The sequence below is a fragment of the Pieris rapae genome, chromosome 2, assembly GCF_905147795.1.
Source record: "Pieris rapae chromosome 2, ilPieRapa1.1, whole genome shotgun sequence".
Lineage (NCBI taxonomy): Eukaryota > Metazoa > Arthropoda > Insecta > Lepidoptera > Pieridae > Pieris > Pieris rapae.
The window spans coordinates 6,778,289-6,802,526 of NC_059510.1; the positions used below are offsets into that span (position 1 = coordinate 6,778,289).

The 24,238-nt window shown below is 31.8% G+C and overlaps 1 protein-coding gene across 6 annotated transcripts in view; it reads left to right on the plus strand.

The window, feature by feature from the left end:
- The window catches only part of LOC110992808 (complexin), a 122,362-nt gene that overhangs the window by 34,248 nt on the left and 63,876 nt on the right, over positions 1-24,238 (plus strand). The window lies entirely within an intron of this gene.

Here is a 24,238-nt window from a genome sequence, read left to right on the forward strand (position 1 = left end):
TTGCCAAAAATGAACCAATACTGCCATTTAAATTACTAAAATTTGAAACCATTTTTACAAACATTAATATATTTTACTTTTATTCTTCATTTTATTATCTTTATTATATATATTTACTAGCACATTATCGAGATTCTCGTATATATTTTAGCTGCAATGGAATTGTGACATCTCGCCTCAATGCGATCTGAATATGAATGGCCTAGTTACAAGATAGTTACGTTTGTTTATGCTAATGTCTTTCTACAGTAAATCGATGAAGGTGTTAAGGCTTTGTAAGGTTCACTGTGGGTTTCAGACTGAAATTCGAGAGCTTAAATAGCTTATGTAAGTATCGAGAAATTCTAGCCCTTGTTTTTTATACGGCGTGTTGCTCACACGATAATTTTACCAATTTCTTTACTGTTTTAACTCAATTTTGCGGAGAAAATAACGAGTGTGGATAAGTATACAAAAATAAATAAAAATTAGTACTAGCTCTTAAACTACTGCACCATCACTATATTTAACTATCTCTGCTGCCCAGATGCTGTATTGCAATAATAATAAATTGCAATTCTTTCTTTTACTTCTTGATATTGGCATTTCTATAAAAATTAAACTGAAAATTGGTTTGTGTAAAGTCATTTCCAGAAATAAATCCCTGAACGTATAAAATGTGTGCTCGATTTGCTAATAAATCGTCGAGTGCAGTTAATTTGTAAGGTTGACACGTGCAACGGAAGCGCTACGGATATAGGATAAGAAACAATTTGTTCCTGAAATTCTCAGTTATTAATTAAAGGTCTCGTGCGCGGCAGATTAATTTAATGATAGTTTAAATTTAACAAATAATATATATCTAATATATATACTATTTAATGAAATTCTTGTGTGACGGTGTTTGTCATTAAACTCCTGCGAAATGGATCGTAAAATTTTGTATGCATATTGGTTAGGGCTGCGATTTGGTCAACATCTATTTTTCATCCTCCCGGTTTATATTATTTTTTGATACGGCATATAAAAATACATACCATCCTTAATTAGGGATTGGCCCCTCTTTTTTATTTATAAATAAATATGAATCGCAAAATAAGGTACTAAGTGTAAAACTCGAGTGGAGTGCCAATATTTTTTACTATTTATCACTTGAAAACTGACCAGGCTCTCTGGGAAATAGAAAAAATGTTCCATATAAAAAGGTGCGTAAGTAAGAATTTTATAAGAGGAAATGAATTTCGCGAGGGCAGCTAGGAATATGTTCCTTGTTGTTTGTTATATGTAACAGGAGATCTTTATGAATTGTTTTTTTAATTAATTACTAATCTAATTGATTGCTTTAGAAATACCCCCTAATATAAAATACCTTGTATCAGTTATGGTGAGATGTATTCTCGTTCCACGCCATAAATTTTACATATAGTCTATTTGAGGTTGTTTGAAGTAACTTTATGCCAATACATCATTCTTACATGAAATATAATTCATGCAATAGAGGCGTTTATTTTGTATTGATTCAATCTGAAGGAAGATAGACATGGAACAAACAATGTAAATTAATATACGGCGCGACGCCACGTCGCCGTTGGAAAATACAAGTACCACAATAGTTAGTAAAGAAAATGTTTTTCTCATAATGATTTTGACAAAGCTCTCTAATCTTACAGAGAAGTAACTTTATTCGTGTAGTAAAGTAGTGAAACACACAGAGATATTAATGTATACAGGAACAGATTTTCGTAGTTTTCAAAATTTAAACGTATTTCCTTATATTACACGCAATCAACAATATATGTATTTTAATAAAATATAGTTGCAATTAATATACACAAATCTTTTCTCATTATTTGTGTATACAACAGTTATTTGTTCGTATGGAATCCGTAATTATGGTATTATGCCCATGAACCTACTATACATTTTAAATTGGCTATTCTTTCTTTTAGTTACCTCATTGGACATTTATTTAATCTTTCTTTATTGGGATTCATTTTATTTCGTACTAAAATTTGGCAAGAAGCAAATATTAGTACGAACTACTTGTCAATAAATATAATATAATGTCATAATGTCGTCAGATAAACATTTAAACAAATTTTCATTTTGATAAAACCAGAGTTGAAATCTTTGCTCACAAGAGTTGGTACGAATATAATTTCGTATTAAGTCGACAGGTGGAAGAGAAATATTGAAAAGGTTCAAGCTTCGCTTATCAAAGGCGAAAGTAAAAGTTTTAGATTAGTAAATATTCATGTATGTGATATATTACAGTAAAATTACAATATTAACCGTGTGTTACAAAGATTATAAATAAGTTTGTGTATGGAGATTTCAGCAATAAACGGATTTCTAGATACATAATTGTGCACTTGAGTATCGTAAGCCCTCAATAAAGCATACCGGTTATTCCATAGACGTCTACATGATAAGCATTTGTAGAATAATTAAATTTCAAATTTCAAAGCCTTTATTACAATACAAGAGAAAGTTAACAAAAATATATATGTATATAAAAAAGTTCTTTAAGGTTTTGTTGCACAGCTGTCATCTTGTACAGCTTGCCTTTCTGGTACAAAGGCATCCTCCAGCTGTTTCCAGTGCTTCCTATCCCTGGCAAGTCTTTGCCACAGAAGACCGGTAGCTTTTATAAAGTCATCAGCCCACCGCGCACATGGTCTTCCTCTCCTTCGCTTGGTAGGTTGTAGAATAATACAAACATAAAAAAATATGGAGCCGAAATTCCAAAGTTTAAAATTTAAAGTAAGATCATTAGTCGCAAACCTTGATAGCTTATCGGTACACCTATTCAATGGTCGTAGTGCAAAACTTTCAAAAATATAAAAACTAGCGCTAGGATAAATTTGAAAGAAATACATTTTTATGAAATATTTTGGTATCAATATATTATAGTAAACTTGACACTTGAATTTTTGTAAGAAATATATTTGTAGCCTTATATTTTTATTTTTTTCTTGACAGGAAGTATCAATGCATTCAAATGGAATAAAGAATTTTAACAAAGTGTAACATAATTCTTGAAATGGAAATATGTAAATAAAATTTCACAGATACTGAACGAAACTTAATAAGGGACTTTCTGCGTCATATATTATTAATACAATATCATCACACATGGGAAAACGCCATACGTATGATTCGTGCAAACATACTGCGATGTGAAAGTCAAGATCAGAAGTACTCGGAAATGTGTATCGTATATATTGAAATAAAATTCTTACATACATTTTAGAAATTATGTTATGCAAACTCTTATAAAACTTTTTTACGTTCCACATTGTTGTTATTCTGTCGTCTTCATTTTGTCACTTAACTATTCATATTTCTTTCACGGAGTTTGCTATTTTGTATCAAATTCCTTTGAGTAAACTGGAAACCGGTTGATAGGTGTTTACATATAACTAAAGAAATTAATAATAGTATAAATCTACAATCATGCCGTTTATTTTAAACCGCAAGGAAAGCGAAGGCGTGGCCGTCCCAAACAAACCTGGCGCCGTACAGTAGCGGACGAGGTAAAGAGAGCTGGTAGGACTTGGAGCGAGGTGAAGCACGAGGCGCAAGACCGAACGGGATGGAGGCTCGCTGTGGACGCCCTCTGCCCCACCTAGGGGTTATAGGACATAAAGAAGACAATCATGCCGTTGAATTCTACGACAAGTCACACCTACGCTACGAGATTGCTACGTTTCAGCTACAACTCAGAGAGTTGCCGTTGTTCTTATAAAGCGGTAAAACCGTAATTAGGTAATAAATATTATTGGTTCATAGATTTATGTTCAAATTGACTCTAGATAAGTTTATTTATTTTTTTAATTAATTATTTATTTATTTATTTGTTGCACCAACAAAGTAGACACTGATACATGCATGTAACACAAACACAAGCCTAGTGCTACCCAAATTATAGGCGCATAAAACATTCTGATTTAATGAAGCTTATACACACAAAAAAAATTAATTAATTAGGTTAAAAACATATGTGCCTTGGTTAACGGGTGTTAAGTTTTAGGTAATTTTAATGGAATTTATAATATGGAAGTATTTTTCCTTTGTCTGCATTCATTATAACCCCTGTATAAGCCAATTATGTTTAATGAAAAATTATTTAAATAGCTCGTGTGTTATAACGTTAGTTATTATCCAGGCGATCTGACATCAAAGTAGGTTTCAATGCCGCATTACCACGTTTAATCCACTATCCTGTAATTGGTATACTCGCTACCCGATAATTGCTTTCAATGGATCGATGCATTGCATTAATTATACTTAACATGCATTATTATCCACATAATAATTTAATAACACATGTTGGCTCATGTAAGGTCAGTAAATAATGTATGACAAGTTTCATTATTGTGGCGTTGTGGCAAAATCGCAATATTCCTTTACAACTTATACTTGTTAACAAACAATATAAGTTTAATAAAATTGAACTTTTCTAGAGAGAATATGTTATTAAATGTTCGGACCTGCAATTTATTACTATCGCTTAAACAAATAAACTGCTTTTAATATAGTACCCAGCAATTAACATAGAGGGTAAATACGTTTTTAGAATAATTGCTAGAGGAAAGCTCTAATACATTTGTGTAGAAATAAATTGCTACGTGTTCTTTTCCCAAACTGCCTGAGAGGTTGTTGACCTTCAACCGAAGCTTTTTAGTTAATTTGTACTTTAGTGAGACGAATCTTTTTGTCGGACTAAATTTGTATCTATAGGGTACGAGAGTCGCACGTCGAAGTCATTTGGCCAACACTGCTGTCAAAAATAACTACAAAAGACCAAATGAAAAATTATAATTGGAATTGAAATTTTAAACGTCTAAATTATGTATAACTTGTTAGAGGCTATATAAGTAAGTAAGAATTACCTGGTACCTGAACGTTTAATATTCCACAAAAGATAAAACTATCTTACATATATTAATATAATTGCCAGCTATCAAAACGTTTCAACTTTCTACCCCTAAGTGGTAGATAACGTATAAAAGTTTTAGTTATATAGCGAGTGCCCGTGACCACATCGTGTAATCAGCCGAGTCATTACAGTGAAGCAAGTAATTGGGGACATTTGTATGCGAATGTCTCACGGATTCACAGAGTCGAGCTTGGGGACTGGAGCTTTGTTTAATGTTTATTCAGCTGAATGTATGTGTAGATTACGGTTTTACGAATGTAATGGCAAATTTCTAATGTATGTTTATTGTATTATAAGACAATAAAATAATTTTATAATAACAAGACTTTGTATCGGCAAGCACTCTTCAAGAAAATTTCGTTATCTTGTATTTTCTTTAAAACAATTTTAATAAATGTCCTTAAAGTAACCACTAGTGGTTGCCTGGAAGGCCGCCAGTTGCCCTCCTTTTCATTAATTTGTTTTCAACTTTTATATTGTAATGTAACGAAGTTTTAATAAATAAATATATAACCAGCTATTGCTCGTCAATTGAATATCGTTCGCCTTGCGTCAATATCAGGCATTCTTCTTGGACTAGGCTGTTCTTAAAAATTGGTAAATGGTGGATTTAATTTACATAATCCATATGCTAAACTTAGTAATATGAAGACCAGATATTCGCTGTATAGTATGTCTCAGTCGCTAGCGGTCGAGTCTAATGTTTAAGTATCGTATCTCATAAGAGCCAATGACAACGGCGTATAGACGAAAATTCACATTACTGTATATGTATAAATAATTTTATTATACTACAAATAAATTAATATTACCTATTATTGACTATTTCACCTTAATATTGCCATCTATTGAACACCGAGTAATTTATGAGCTTCTATTAATTCGAGTTATTTATAAGAGCCCATTACTTTCCTTAATGAAAGCTAAAATACTATATTGATCGACGACGAAACTATACTCTCAACTCAACAAGTATAAAAGTAATTTTAAAGTAAAAATTGGTAAAATTCCGTTAGGTAATATAAAATGTGAGTTATTAAATTGTAGGAAGGAATCCCTAACGAGCGTCTTCTTTGAACCGCGGCACATCGCAAAAAGCTATCGAAGTATTCAGAAAATATTAAAATTCATTCGCAAAAGGCTCTGTTGTTGATATTGAAAGTGACTTGTTGACAGCTTTTTAAAGTATTATTCTAATAAATAGGGATGGCTGAACCTACTAAATAGGGTAAAAATCTTCAAAAGGACTTTACATTTATTTATGATAAACCTGTCTGTCTTTTTTTTTAAATGAGGTGAAAATGCGCAGTTCCGCGCCATGGATTCATCATTCATCAGCTTGCCGCGGGGACTGTGGGGCTGCAAATTCCTCTGCTATTCAGAGGGGTAACGAGATCCCACCCACTTAAATCAGCGCAGCCCTTCACACGCTCTTAAAATGGACCCTCTGGGTTCGCCAGGCATTTAACCCAAGGGACCCGGTTTAATATGCGATATAGAGAGCTCATTCACTCACATTCACAGACTTGCGGTTCCGGCCACTCGAGATCAAAACCCCAGCCTTGAACCACCAAAACACTCAAAACTGTCTCTCCTACAGTGTGTCTATCCTACCATGAGTCACTAGTTTTTAACTAAACCCTTTACTTCGATCCAATTTTATTACTCAGTAATGTGATGCAGCGATAATTCTGACGCAGCTCTACACTAAAATATTTATTATATTTTAGATCTATGTCAGTATATATACATGCAATATTTTAGTGAAATAACATAGAAAACTTAAATTGAATACGTCCTTATCTATAGTGTGCACTATGAGAGGGACAATAGATTGAAAAGGGACCCGATCCTTTAGTACTATTATATGGCCGAGCTTTGTTCCTGTTTCAATTCATTGCCAGTACGCATTTAGCTCTTATCAGTACATATCATTTATAATATAGCCACTTTAGTTTGAACCCTGCACACATAAAACGCTGGTCACGGTGTGATATCTTTATAACTTTGAGACTTCGTGATTATTTTATAGTTTATTCTTGTTTATCTTTTAGTTCACGAATTAAAAACGTTTACTAGTTTTATTGAAAATCAATGGCGCTTTAACCTCAGGCTGAAGCTTCAGGTCAGGGCCTCAGAGTTTGTATCGGTTTCGCCTTCATTTGTTTTTCATAAAAGGAAATGTAAGGTTCTTTCTCTGTGACGCCTTTACCTTTTTTGGTATGCCGATTTCTTTTCTAGTATAGTTATATCGCCCCATAGCAAAAGTAATTTCTGCATACAACTATCATGACACTCACTCAGTAGTACAAGGGATTGCAGGTTCTTAACTCGTTCGCAAATAGTTCGTAAATAGCTTCTCGACTTTTGTGTGCACCGCGTGGTTTACTAGGAATTATAAAACATTTTCATTTTATTTATACATATTTACACATTAATATAACAAACTGTTATATACTGAATTAATATAACTACAATGAAATACACAAAGTTAACTCATTAAAACGTTTTAGATTTTCCATTAAATATTAAAATAAAAGATAAAATACGAGTGTTTATAACCGACAACATTTTGGTTACATAAAGTGTCGGCAATCTCTGTGATGAATGTGCCTGAAAGATGAAGGGATAATTGTCTAGATGAGTTATTGGAATTGTTGTTCTTTTTCATATTTATGAAAAGACTATCACTTAAGAGTGTGACGGATTATTTTCATGTTATTTGGCCTTAACCTTATGCGTGGTCTATCTTTAATCTTTATTTTAATGGGACTGTTATTAGAATTATAAGACCGGTTGGGGGGGGCTTAGTTTATTAACGAGGTGTGCAAACAAAAAGTTTTGTATTGCACACCTGACGTAAACATTTTTGAGCTGATCATCATACTTGCTTCATAAGAAAACGATACATGACATAGACGGAAAACGTGTCTACTCCAAATAATTACTGGACTGGATAAATATTAATCATAATAAAAATCGATAGAAAAAATCACGATGTTTATTAATTTTGGAACTTGTATAATGCTACATATGCGTAGAAATTTCTGTTGACGTACCTTTCCTACAAAACGTCGTCGAGAATTCTGTTAGCGATAACATTTTGAATAGCATCATACAGTTATTGTTAACTTTTCAAGTGTCAATGTTAACTGTCCATAAATGAAATTAAAATAGCAGTGGTTTCGCCAAAGGCATTAATGATATTTATTTTCATTCAAGTAAGACAGCTTAATGTAGCAAAAATAATATATACTTGCGCCACAAATATTACCGTTCGTCGCGACTATAACGTTATAAATGACGTACCGTTGGGTAGAGAAGTGCATTTTCAAAATAACCTACTCCATTATTTATGAAACTCATTTCGCGTTTCCGGCGCGAGCGTATTTACGTATAACGTTAACCCGGCGAATGCGGATATGAGGGAGCGTAACGCCTTCCTTGATTTCCCTGATAACAGTTCCTTGAGAACCATTGAATGGTTAAATCTAAGGTAATTTATAAAGATGATATTTTAATATTTCTTATTCTCTTTTGATTTTATGGCTATCTTCCAGACATTGCAGTAGCAGCTGTATCTTTAAAATGTGTGTATTAAAATATGATGTTTATCTCTTTTTGTCATAACATTCTATTCTTTATAGTACTTTTTTTATTCACTGTCAAATTATAAAAGGCGTATGCTTAAAACGTTCTAAATATTTTTTTAAGTTACATATTTTCTGTCTCTATAATATATATGTTAGTTGGTCCTATTTCAACGGAATGTAAAAGATATACATATATTATATAACTGGCCGCAACATTAAAGTCCTGAATGTGTGTATAAGAGACTTATAAAGCGGGCTTTATGAAGTCGAGTCAAGCGAGGAATCCCGATAGAGATCGCTGTATTGAGACTTGAGTTATGATATTGAATAATTTATTTTTATGGTCTTCGATCCTTTTCCAATATTTCTTATAAAGTATTTTTCGATACGAGTTCAAATATGTTATATATATTTGAACTCGTATCGAAAAATACTTTAAGAGAAAACTAGGATACATGTACATTACTTGGCATTCTTTGAGTTATCTTCATTCTTGAACTATCTGGGTGGTGACATCAACAGACGCAAGGCAAACGTTGCGTTTGAATAAACGAACAGACATTAACATGACGCATCGAGTGATTAACAAAAATGGTCAACAGGACTCTATAGTCCTGTTGACCATTTTTGTTCAGATCCGGTACCATACAAGTATTAAGTTAATTATTTCAGTATTTTATAAGATGATTATTAAGTTAGATTCCGTTTCTCATCATAAAGCAATGCGGATTTATTTATTAATGTATTTAATAATGATCTTTGTATCTATAGTTTAATATATCAAAAATAGCAACAGTATTTTTGATATGTTAATGTATTTCATTTATTTATGTAAATTTAATTGTACAACATGTACCGCTCTTAATATATAAGATATAAGTATCTGTAATTATAATATTGCAAGAATATGGTGCAAAAATGTGTACGGTGGTACAATCGTTAGTTCGCATATTCTGCCACATTCAATGGCGCGCAAATTTGTCTATAAAGGCATTTTACATTTTACATTATTAGTTTATTCTTATATGATTTGTATCGTACATATCATGACATACATTATTAAATAAATATTCACAACACTGTCTCACGCAAATAATCATTTATTGAATAATACATTTTTTCTAAAAGTTTTATACCAAGTCGATAAAATACAAATCAACCAGCAAGTAAGTACTATTTACACTGAAATAATAAAAAAATTAGTTAGTCAATATATGTGAAGGTAATCCGTTATAACCTACACTATATACTGCCAAATAAGAATTTTTATTACTGTCATTTTATATTAAAGCTACCTATGTACACTAAATGCATATTAAAGATTTGAAATAGTAAAGGGCACAAACTACAATTATACGAGTTGAGTCAAGTAGAGAACAAAGGATTTTAACTCGAGTTTGAAATAGGAACGTGCGGTGTGTTAAGTGTAGTTTGTAAGAAGTATGTAAGTGGTAAGTCTCGGTGAAGCGGGCCACGTAATCACATAGAGAATTAACCTATATAACGAGTGGCCTTATTTACTTCAGACGTGTTTTATTTTATTGGTCATTTTGCTTTAAGTATGCTGTGCAAAGTTTTAAGTGTAGATGAAGGTACGATGTATTATTAATATCACTTTTTCGTCATAATACATGCATTGGAAATGATTTAGGTTTTGTAACGTAGTTATTGATTATTTTAAATATATTTACGCTCCTGATTTAGTATTACAATTAGAATATATCGTAGATACTTTCTGATGTTTAGTTCTATAATAATGTTAAACGCGTGAAGGCAACAAATAAACACATTCAAGAGATCATGATAACAAATAATTGAGGTAATAAACATAAGGTTAGATTAGTAAAACCATTAGATTTTCTATAAAAATATTACTTAATCATTTTTTTCGTAAAGAAGTTTCGAGATTCATGTTCTGATATTGAGACACACACACACACTTCAAAGTTTAAGCTTGCAATACAATATTCGTTTTATTAATCAGTTCGTTAAGGCAAACATACAACTACTAATATTTGCTGTGTCAACAACTTAATATAGTAAAGAGCGAGAGTTTGATCTTGTTAGTGCATTGAGTCGCAATGTTCACTGAATCACATCAAAAGACATGCGAAGTTACTGCTACGCCTTTCAGCAAATTATCGACGTATGACGTATATTTGCATTAAAATAATATAAGTTCTGTGTGTTTTATATGACATCTTATGAATTGAGTATTTTGCTGCCTCGGGATGCTTGAGAACTTTTAGTAACCTATCAGACCTCATAGTTTAAAATGTATATGGGAATAATACCACTTTATGAAGGATACTATTGCGTCAGAGACATCAAATGATCGTTAGATTAAGTCCCTTAAATGCGAGCTTCTTACTTGTAGTCTATTTTGACCTCGAACTTCCGTGTATACACACTCAGTCACACACACTCTCACGCTTGTGGTGTACCAATCTTCTCGGAGCGCTTGGTCACTGCTCAACGTCATGATGCTCTCAATTTCGTTGTGGCTGATTACAAAACCTCTACTTCTCTGAAAATTTACAGTTAAGTGTAAAGTGTCAAATTTAATGTCTAGGTTTTGTGAAACGTGGTCGGACCAATGGCTCGTTATATTGGAATGTGCAAGGAAAGGCCTGTGAGATATGGTTATATTAGAATTACTCGGGATGATTAGAATGTATACATCCAAATATATATCCTATGGCCAAAGTAAAACTGTTAAACGTTCCATATTTATATGTAGATATATAGAAAATCTCTGTCAACTGTGATTACCTTAATGCGACCGCGATAATCAAATCGATAACGACCAACAGCAATTATGAACTATATACAATTAATACTAAGAAATATACGAGAATTGTTAAATGACCTGAGGGTTCATTTATTACTGTGTAAAATACAATATTTCCTTTTACCCTGGAGCGGATATTAATTTTTGATTATACTATTGTATTCAATAGGCCACAAGTTTGCTACAATCGTTGTTAATTATTGTGCTGCTATTGTAAAACGTATACTGGGAATACATAATATACAGTTTTATTGTAACGACCTCGAGATTTTTACTTGTTTAACTACGTTAACTATTCTCGTACTTCTTTTGTTGCTATTTACTACTATAGACTGTTTAAAATAGAAAACAGACTAAATGTAAAATTATTTAAATATTACCTATAATAGGTATACCCATTATCTTTTGAATAGGCTTTACTTCATTACATGACTTGGCTGATTATACGAAACAGAGTTTAAATAAATTTATATTAATAACTGTGATACCGATACTAGCAAAAAGTTCTAAGTTGATTGAATTGTTGCGATGAGATCGTATCAAGTTACAAATCACTGATACATTATATATTAAACATGGACTAAGTCTTGTGTGAAGCTCACAACTAGATGAGCGATAGGGGATGAAGCCCAATCATTAATTAACTAACTGATCCGACAGACGTTGTGCTGTCTTATCTGTGAATATTTATTTCAAATTGGTATAATTATTCAAAAGCTTAGTGTTTATTATTGTGATGCTCTGTGTTAAACTATATTTGATTACTAATTTGTTCGTAGTAACGTAAAATGAATAAAGTCGTTAAGTTTTCTCAAATCTAATGTTTTGCTCAATTTTTCTTGATATTTTCTTCATAAAAATTCTTATAACTTTCTCCAAACTTATAATCACAACAAAAAATTGTGAAATTGTTGCATCCGGTAATGCGACCACGGTATAATCATCTTAAAATTATTAAATTTAAATAAATATTATTTTATATATATTTATTTCTTTAATAAAACTTGTAGCCTTCAAGATACAAGGCATAGGAACTTTTATAATATATGTTCAAAACTATAATCATTCTTTAGAAAGTGTGTTAAAACTTGAAGTAATATAGTCTCGGTCTAGGCGAGACGTGAGCTGAATTCAGTTTTGTTGTACGGATTGAATTTGTTGTGACTGCACTAAAAATATATGGTATTGTTTCTTAGAAATCCGTCTCATTGTTTCTCTATTCTCGTATACGAATTGGTTCGCTGTTTATTTGAAACTGTCTGGTGTAGAAATGAAAATGAAAAGAATGAATAAATTCATACGCTGACACATGAGAACAGTAGAAATGCTTTAACAGTGCAGACTTTAGTAAAAGGTAGTAATGACGTAGCCCCGTCATCAGCCAGAATGATTTTAAACTACTGACACATATTACTTACGCTACTACATGTAAAATATATTATAATAATTCTGACACTTCCGCTTAGCACTGAAAATTTTGAATCGTCATTAATTAAATAGATCAGATCCATCTTAGAAGTTGTCCTTTCATACATCGGTCTATATATATTGTCTGCAACATTAATACTACCATCATAGTATTATATTAAGGTAATACATACACGTATAGAAGATATGCTTTCTAAAAAATTTTCAATCGGCCTATATTATTTTCTGTGTGTTTTAATATGAATAAATCAAAAACAATTTACAAAGCTTAAATGAGGAGCAATATTGACCCAATCGCTTCAGCATACGACCCTACCTGAGGTCGTAAGATCGATTCACCAATGGACTTTCTTTCTATTTTTCTTTTGCATTATCGCGCATATGCGCATTTAACATTCGATAGAACGGTGAAGAAACCACATCTCTTAGATACAAAAAGTCGACGGCGTGTGTCGACTGGAGGCTGATGATGAAGTAGATGCATTTATTAGATCGAAATATGACCGTAAAATAAATTCAGAAATTTGGTGATTCATTTATTTTATATTATTAAAGCTTAAAGTTACTTATTTTCTATATCAACAAACATTCGTTAATCTGTGGTTATATTCTAAAGAAAACCATAAGGTTTTTATACGAATAAATCATTACATTAAAAGTATTTTATTTATCAACTCAGCCACACGCAAGTGCGTTGCCAGCCTTTAAACAAAAGTAAAGAGAAAATACTTCATATTCTGGTGAGCGCTATCACTGAGTCTATAAATAGGGTAACTGCAGTGAATAGATCTTCGCTAATATGTTTGCTCTGATATTATCGCTATACTGTCAATGAGATGGCCCAGAAACTCGATCTAGACAGACTGTACGCTTTTAGCTATTTCGATTATCTAGATTGAGTCTTAGATAAACAGACTAGACTCCTCGATTAATACCTATACCATCTCTTCATTAATTGATATTTCGTGAATATACCTTATTTGTACAATTATCTTTGGTCAAATTTTTACTAGTATCATTGCATTGTGACTCATATAATTTCTTCTAGATAAATAATAAAAGAATTTGTGATAATTGTATCATCTACGGTAAATAATTACGTAGATATTGCTTGTATAGATGAATGCAGAGAGCGCCACGTGGTCTATTATAGAAATAAAAACAATGAAAATACTTACCCATATCAATATGTATCACACAAAAATAAATAAATCACCTAGCTGTATATGACATTGATTTAGTAATTTATTGATTAATATTAAGGGATAAAAATATACTTTGCGTAGGCTCAGAGTAATCACTTTAATGTTAGAAAGAGGAAATATATATTATAATAATCATTCCAGTCTTCTCATTATTATAAAAGCTTTTTATTCAGAATTTTTATGCTTATTAATTTTTTGTATTATTAGGCCTACAAACGAGATAATATAAGGATTATAAGGCTAATTAATAACAATGAACCGTTTTGTTTGTAAATGTCTAAATAATCCGTTTCACATTTTAGTTGCAACATCTAGGCTTTGTGTACTTTTACTTTATATTGTCACAGTTTTCGATAATTCCTTGCTAAAATATATTAGGAAGTGTTGTGTGCTTTGTGATCTATACCTTCTGAGTTTCGTGGGTACGTTTAAATCTGCTTATAACTATAAAAGTAGTCCACAGTTTAAAGTGAGAAATGACTGAAACTTCGGACCGTTTAAAGTAAAACTTGGTCCAGACACGGAGCGCTAACTTTTAACTTAGTTCCTGTCGAAGTGCTTCAAATATTACTATTAAGTGCTCGAGGTTATTTCATCGCCCCACTTTCGGTTCTATAGTAAATGTTAGTATAAAATAAATCGATAAGTTCCTTTAAGATATAAACGATGTAAAATAATTTATCACATTACTAACCGCGTCATCATTACCACATTATATATTATGAACTCAAACACAAAGGTACCTATACAAAAGTCTCTGCGCAAATGTATAATAGTAATGTTAGCAGCATAATAACTGAAATAAGTATAATTAAAGTGAACAATAACTATTTGTGGAGCGCACTGCGCTGTGCCTGTCAATTTACTTATTTTATTTTCTTTCCGATGCTTATGTTAGTTTAAAGAGGTTTTAACTATTTTTAATAAAATTGTGAAATTTTAATTTACGGAATGTTTCGGATTAATTCGTTGTGAACTTTAAAGTATTTACCCAATGATATTATATGTTTTAGGTATTTGTATATGTACTGATTGATTAATATAAGTAATAAAAAAAATCAGTGGCGCTACAACCTCTTTAGGTCCTGGCCTCAGATTTCTGAATCGGTTTCATGATCATTTTTAAATCTAATAGGCAAGTAGGTGATCAGCCTCCTCTGCCTGACACACGTCATCGACTTTTTGGGTCTAAGACATGTCGGTTTCCTCACGATATTTTCCTTCACCGTTCGAGCAATTGTTAAATGCGCACATAGAAAGTCCATTGGTGCACAGCCCGGGATCGAACCAACGACCTCAGGTCGCACGCTGAAGCCACTAGGCTAACAACTGCTCACAACAAAATAAGTAATAGCTAGAAACTTAGTTGTTAAAATCTTGCTAAGATAGTAAAATCAATCCAAAAAACTCAAGTATCTAAGAGATAACGCTTTTGCAGCATTCAGTTTTAGTGGCTTAATTGATTTAACGAAAAAGTTGTTTAGGTATTTTTATCTGTGCGAACCTGAGGAACTAATTGCTTAGTTTAAAGGTGACCTAACTGAAAGTCTTTGAATTATTTAATAAAGTGAACAATGAGTATAAACTATTATACTCGTCACAATACACAGTGCACAATGTGCAGGCAAACTAACAATTAGCGGGCTCGCGACCCACGACTCATTATTAATATTTTTGCTCTCTCTCTACTTAATAGTTAATTGGAAAAATATACCATATAGAGAATATTTTAAACTGGATTTTTAATTCAGACATGTATGGAAATTATTAAATTCTAGCCAAGCCTTCTTCCAATTAATCCGATACATTCCGTAGGGGATATAGTCGCGTAAAATAAAAATAAAAATTGGGATATTGTTTATTTATTTTCTGAAATTTCACATAGTTCCTTTGAGTGCCTTGATATATGTCCTTCGCTCTATCTATTTTCCTTATAGTCATCAAACACGCACATACGTAGGTTGACCTGCGTCTTTATAACTACGTTCTAAATGTGAACCAGTCTCAACCTGCATTCTTCATCTTTAAGTGGAATCTCTTAATAAATTATTAATGTACGGGTCCATGGTCATCGGGTGCTTTAAATAATAGAGGATTTTAGTTTTACTCTATATCACCTACTCGCGTAAATCAATAGAGTATACAAATAATAATTAAATGTTAAGAGAGTGCCTAAGTCTATACTGTCGGGCCGGAAGTCAGACGTAGGAAATCGTCACGCTTATAAAACTAAGTAATCCTGAGTGAGAAAAATGAACAGCCATAGCTCGTACAAATATAATTTTCCTCGCAAATTTTATCCCTTTGAATGGACGATTTCGACAGTAATTTAAAGTTATTTGGAATAAGTTATTATAAAGTTTTTATTAATTTTGTTCTGAAATTAAGGCAGAAAACGTAACGCTTCGATGCTCATCGATAAAGCTCTCATTTATATGTAAATTACGTCCATTCTGCTTTATACTCAAGAACGTATATTGTTAATTTTATTTAATTTGACGTAGGAGTTAGTTTATAGTCAAATAATTTAATTATTTTTGATACATTGCTGTTAAAGAACTAGTTTCTTTCTATAGTATCACTGTAACAAACGTTTTTAATTTTTTTAACCTAAATTTGTGTTTATCTTTAATTCAGATGTTAAATATTAAATTGCGGTAGATTTCCATTTAAACTAAAAGACAGCAACGCATATTTAGCAATTATTTTTAAAGTATAGTAATTTGAAGGATTGAGGTCTGGGGTAGGTAGATGAGGGCCATAGTAATTTAAAAAAAAAATTGCAATGTTTTTTTCAACATGATCCTAGACTGTATCTTGATATACTTTAGCTAAAGTTTTCACTCCTTTTTTCACAAAAATGTAGTTTTGTGACTCCTTGATAAGACAGGCTATAACACAGAATGATGACAGCGTTGTACCTTTCCGACCATGTTAGCAGCTCCTTTAGAACTTGATTTTGCTTATTGTAGTGTTCTTCAATCGTAATATTTTTTGATCGTTAAAGATTCAGTGCTTTTTACTGGCGCATCGCGACTGCCTACAGACTAGTTATACACTGTGTATGTAAGGATTTATGCAACGAAAATTCTAATTATATAAAAAATTGAATACATCGGGTAAGAGTATAATATAATACGCATTCAATACTAAAAAACAGTCGTCTTTTTTAAAAGAAATTCTTACACTTAAACCTGCATAAATTTTGGTTAGTCACCGAACCTTGCATACTACGTTTACATAGCCACTATATTCAGTGAAGTAGGTCAGTTGGAAGTGGAAGCCTTATCGCCTTAAGCCCTACGCTTCCCTGCGTTTTAATATTTACATCGTTTTAAAAGCCTCTTTATAAATATAATAAGTTAGATATCCTGGCTATTTCGGGTTACTTGGCTTTCATTGCTGTATGAATAGAATATTAAACAATATTTACCCACTCAAGAGCCCGACGACATTTTTACTAATACATAATAATATTATAAGGAGTAAAGTAAATAAAATAAGGATCCCTACTAAAAATATAATGGCAATAAAGTGATAATGGCGCTGCGAAAACTATTGACGGTAAAAATGTTCTATAATATTAAAAACATATCAAAATCACCAAAAAATACTTAAAAAATTAATTTCTACCCGTTCGAAGTCGGGACGGACCGCTGGTATAAAATTTAATTTCACGTTCGCAGCTTTAGTATTCATGTGTGAATTGGGCATGCTTTAAAAATTATAGTGAAAACTCGAACAGGCTCAGTAAAATAATAATAACACAGTTACTGTAACCCTATTTGGGCATCGGCCGTAGGTGCTAACATTTCTTTTAACATTTTTTCATAACCTATTGTGCTTGATAGATATATGTTGATATTTGGGATATGGTTGGCTCCTTTAGATTTTTTCATCGTCGTACGAATTAAGGTTAATTGCACACATAGAAATTCATAGCCGGGATTTAAACGCGCGACCTCAGCCGTGAAGGTCGCACACTTAAGCCACTTTGCCAAATCTGCTCCAGTCTAAAACTAGTCTACTATAAACCGTTATATAGCCACACAATTTAGCACATATTAATTATAATACATTTCGAGTCTATAATATTACAGACCGATAAAAAAATAACTCAGGGCCGTATAAATATACTATATCAATAACAAACAAAAGGTAAATGAACGTGGTGCAATATTTATGGGCCCGACCTGTGACGCCTGGCTGAGCTCGCTATTGATGTATGGACTGTGATATTAATCTCGAGTGTTTTTATTCGCAGTTTCAAAATATTCTTATATGTGTGCGTCTTTTGGGTGTCACATATAACTCTAGAAAATGTAGAACATGTAGAACCACCCCACGATTATATGAGTCTTTGAATTAAGTTCTCGGTAGGAATGTAAAACAATTGACGAAACGATTTTCATTCTCTTCGATTGTGATTGGTCCATCTTCAAATTGCGTTGAAAGCGATGCCGGTCTGTTCAATCGAATCATGAATTTTACCGCGCAAAGGTTACGACACCAGCGCTACGGATATTCAGAAAGCTACATCGAACTTGCACACTAACACATCGGAATCGGTATCACTATCGCTAGGTTACAGGGTACGGGGGCTGATTCTCAGGATGTTATTTCAGTTTCTATCACAATTAAACACAACGTTTCGTCTTACATCTTTGATTATACAATCACACTGAGTGGCACCTGCATCCTTACATGACAATAATTTTAGAAAAATAACGGTATCAAATGCCATACGTACTCCACGTTTTGTTTACGGCTGAAGTTTTAGGTTTGTCTATGATTAGGACTCTATTGGATGTAAATGTAGATACTCTAATGAAATAGGTTGCAAGAAACTTAAATAAATGAGACTGTAATTATGAACACGTCTTCATTAAGTGAGGTTAAAAAACCTCAAAGCCAAACGATATAATTACATAAGGTAACCTTAATTAATCGTTTAAATAATAGCTCCCATTACACTCGCAATTTTAAACGTTTTTGGAAAATAATTTTATAGAGATAAATTACGTTTGATTAACATAATACATCGAAAATAACAGCTCTATATACTCTATAATAATAATTTGTTGAAGTTTTATTACATTTTAAAATAAAACTATGATATTGAGACATGCCACATTAAAAGATAATAATAAAAATGTAAAAGCTTTTTCCCTGAACGTGTTAAAATAGCGTTAAAGTTTGTTTAAGCAAGTTTTAATCGTATTAACGTGTTGGCTTTAGTATTTTCAACGGCAACGTACGTTGGCGTACGTGAAATGTTAACAGAAATTAGAATTATTCGCGGTGCAAACAGATTTCAACAACGAAAATGAATTGTTGAAATATTAGGAAAATATCATCTGGTTCAGATTATAAGCATTATTCAAGTTTATTTTAATACCTTAAATACTTCCTAAATACTTAATTGACTTGCCTGGTGCAGGCAATATATACATTAATTCTAAGAGTCAAATAAAATATAATTTATTTTATTTGATGTAGAAATAACTTCAATAAGACGTATCGTTTTTGTTAATTGTTTTCTTGAGTGAAATTACCTATTACATATATAATAAAAACATAGTTTCAAATTTAATCGTAATGTATCTAAATAGAAATATCATCATTTGACCCTGGGCCACAATGCACAAACCGTGCGGGCCATAATATAAAAAAAATATCATCATTTCCTTTTTGTAACAGAATTTTCACTTTTCTGTATAACCTCTTTGAGCCTTTAATAAAAATTGTCTATTTAGAACTCAAGTTGTAGATTGTACTTTCTATTCAGTTATATAGTCTATAGGAATGGAAAACTATAGATATTATCTGATGTAAACAGTTGATAGATCATAAAATCCCAAAATATTTTTCCAAGAAATATGTCTTTCGATGGGCCGTAGAGATATTACCTCGCTAAATAAGGAAGTCATTGCTTTATCTGTATCAGGGACGACATTAAAGTACCATTTTCCGTCCTTGTATTAACTGACAGTATGTTTGGCAGGAAAGAGACGTTCAATGGTGTATTTAGTGGCTGTAACATTTAGGCGATAAGTTGATTTCTATGTATATAATAAATGTAATTTCGAAAGATAGATAAAATATTAGTATAGAAATGGAATCATAAAAGAAAAACATAATTTGTTTTAATTATATAAGACTGTAGTAGTTACTTTAAAATACTAAAATATATCAATTCTCTATTTACGGTCTTTACCACACTACTTCTTTCGAATAACTACTTACCCAGGGTCTCTTAAGTATACAAAAGTAATGGAACTTATTTCATTGCCAAATGTAAAAGTTGTTTTGTACAAAAAAGGTCATGTTATACAAGGTTGTAGTTTTAAAATTAAGAAGAGATGTGAGGTAGATGTTAATTGTTTATATAGAAAGAGAAGAAAAGTTTTTTTGTACCTGCATGACGCACGCAACTTAACGTAAATTATCATTTTCGAACAAAATAAGGCGAATATCAGGCATTTAAAAAAATTGTTTACCAAATTAAAATGTTTTAAATTTATACACAACTCCATGCATAATAATATTCTTGCACTCCGAAAACAGTATTCAAATCTCTCGAATGTTTGTCGAAGAAATGTTTCTTGTTGCCCGCTGTGTCGCATTCTTGTCATGTCTCATGCCTCGCCCGTTCTTTGTTATGAAAATGTACACCGTGGAAATCAAGGATGTTTCGAAAATGATTTAACATAAATTTTTACTTTACGGCAACATAAACATTCCATTAAAATTACAAGATGGCGGAATCCAAGTGTTTCTACATTATATACTTTGACCAGGAGCTTCTTAAAATGTCATTAAAGTAATAAATGGGGTATTTAATTTCTTTTTAGTGTCATATCCAAGCGCAAACAATTTTTATATTTTTTATCGTGATTCAATTTCATAGATAAATCTTTCCAAAGATAGATTGACATCGCATAATTGATTGATGTCCTAGTCGTGGAGTATCTGAATTTTCCAATATATTTTTGTAATTGGTTTTGGGTTTTTTGATGTACAGTGACTGATATAACAGTGATATATCGATGACTTATTTTTATAGCGGGAGCAGTTTGTGCATGATATGCATAAATAAAACTTGAAGTATCTCACTTCAGGTATAAAATTAGCAGAAAACTTTTGAACTTAGTGTATTATATACTAAGTCGATTGTTTAATTAATTTTGGATTATTGAACATAAAATTGATATTTTATAAGCATTACAGTGGCTATTTCATTTAAAACTCGTTTATTTTATTTTACTCAATGTCTCTCTCATTTTAAATATGTTTATATATGTATATACATATTAATATCTTTGCTGTTTGGTTAGCTTTTTAAAGTTTAGATTTAATGTATAATAGCAATTAGATATTACTATTAAGTAATTTTTTTTAGACGTAGAATTAACATTTTATTATTTTCATTCACATTTCGAACGTAAATATTCTAAAAACAATCAAATGAACTCCCCACTATAAAACCGGTACGAACTTCGTATTGGGAAATTTCGTAATCTGGGTTTAACATAAAGGTCAAAGGTACCTTACGATTGGGTCTGGAATAATTTGAAAAAGAGCCACTTTCCACAACACCGGATCCCACCTTCATTTGAATTTATTTAAATTTGCAAATATTAGGAGAACCTGATTAGGCTCCCGCCGGTACATTGCTTACTTTACACGAATATACATCACATTTAATTACATTTATTTAATCGTGTTTCGTTTAATAAATGGGTTTGGCACCCATATGGGCGTGGCTTATACTTACCAGCCCCTGGTATTAATATGTAAACAAAAACACATATTTTATTTAATACGGATAAAACCAGATACTCGTTTTTTTTGGTTCGTAAGTCGTTGGTTTCTTTGGACCGGTTTCTTTGTATGCGTAACGGTTGTAATTATAACGGCATATCATGTTAGACCCAGGACGTTTGAAAAGAAAGGCCAACGGAATATTTTAATATTTAAAATGAGATTTTCTCAAGTGATGCCTTTCAGAGATCTCTTTTATTACCAAACCAATGGTGCTTGCGACCTTTGAGGTCTGCGCCTCAGATTTCTTTGCCTGTTTTGAGAACATTTGTTTTTTCTGATAGGCAATTAAGTGATGTGCCAGATACACTCCATTGACTCTTATGGTTGCAAAATCCACAAGACCAACACTGTTTTTTTTTACTACATTTTAATATAGGATCTAAAACCATGATATTAATACGTGTGACTAATTTATCAACTTAATAACCAAAGAAATATGTATGCTTCAGTTGTCTAATTACATTAGTTAATTAATTTCAAAGATAATTGAGTAATTTCACATCGTTTAACACGTCATTCCTCAGTTAAGGGCTAATTACAAAGGCGAAGGTTCTAAGAGAGGCGTTCATTGTTAGGTTAAGAGAGACTTAAAGCGAAAATTTTCTATTGAAATCTTACTTCATTCCTAATATGTTAAGGAGAAAATTATATAACGGAAGAATATCTAAAACTATTGATTTCATTCGTGATCATAAATATGTACATGTTTCATATTGTTTCAAATGTTTTCACAAACTTAATCGTAATCTCAATATTGAGTTTTGTTTTTTTTTTTATAGAATAGGAGGCAAACGGGCAGGAGGCTCACCTGATGTTAAGTGATATCGCCGCCCATCGACACTTAATCCTAGAGGGCTCACGAGTGCGTTGCCGGCCTTTAAGGAAATGGTACGCTCCTTTCTTAAAGAACCCTTAGTCGAATTGGTTCGAAAATACTTCAATGGTTGCACATAGTGATTATGCCTAGAAAATCTGCTTAGTAACGCTCAGTTGTGGAACCACAGACGTCGAGGTGGTATGTATTCTGCCTCGAAGACAAAGATATTTTAATTAGTTTATTAATAAGAGCGTAACAAAATAACAATAAAGAGAAATGACAGTGACACAATACTCGGTAAGGAGAAATTACTCTATAGTTAGCGCTCTTTCGTAGTCACAAAATGGTTTCCTATTGAATCAGTGAATTTGCGTTCACAGAAGGATTAAATTGCAAATGGTAATGAACATCTGAGCCATTGCGTTTGAGCGAATTAGAAGTACCTGCTAGTGCAAGTAAAAGTCGATTATGCGTGGTTTGCATTATGTGTGCCATGACTTATGTATTGACTGAGACTGAATTTTTATTAAATATCTACTATAAATTTAAAAAGAATTTAAATGGCCGTAGTTTTAACAATCTCCTCCTTCACCATCTTTGGATAAACCACTGTGGGTGATCGGTGTGTCACCACCATAAATTAGTTTCATAGAATCTTCATTACAAATTATTTTTACTAAAAGTTACCCTCAAATGAAACCATTATAATTTTTATTTAAACTTTAAATACACGGGTATAATTTTCTATTCCACAACCGATAGAGTTGGAGTTTATTTATGACAATTTAAAAATCTACCTTTTCTGTTTATATTAATTAGCTTATATTAATTATTAAAGTACAGACGATGACGTAACTATGATAAATTCCACTCAAACAATTTGCTTAAGTACTTTTTCTGCATTCCTAAAAGGAAATCCATGCCATGAACTTTGTTAATACCTGCCAGATTCCGGACACTACTTAGTCAATCCGACTAAAACTTTAGTTTTAAACTTGTACAAAAAAGATTACAGATGAATCACAATCGTTTCATTGCTTATGTAGGTAGAGGTACTAGTCTACATGGTTGTACAATATAAGTAAGTAAATCATTTGTATTCACCGGTATACATGTAGAAAATACACAGAAACCGAACAGAACACAAATTACAATACTTAAACATAAAAAAAATCTTATTCCCAAAAACTGCCGATATCGTCTCAATCATAATATGTATAAAAGATATTCCTGTTATTGATATGTGTTGGACAATTTAAGAAAACTTGTAAAACAAGTTTTCATTACAATTTTAATTGAATTTAAAATAAAAAAATATTCTTGTATCGGTCGCGATCGTACCAGTATAGGTTGTCTCAGGTAAACATATATTTTTTGAAACATGCTTTTGCAAATTCTAAATATATTTTAAATAGTTTGTTCGAATGTTAACAAAACTGTATTTTAATATATAAAAATAACAGCATTAATCGAATTCACTTTGTTTTACTGAAAACATTAATTTTAATTGGCAAACATTTTTTGTAAGATAATCTTGAGAAAGTTAATTAATTGTTGTCATTGCTTTAAATGGGGTTGACTACAAATTTTCTCCTAACACCCTTTTGAAGTATATTAATGTATACAAGAAATAAAATAAAGAAGAAACATTTGTAT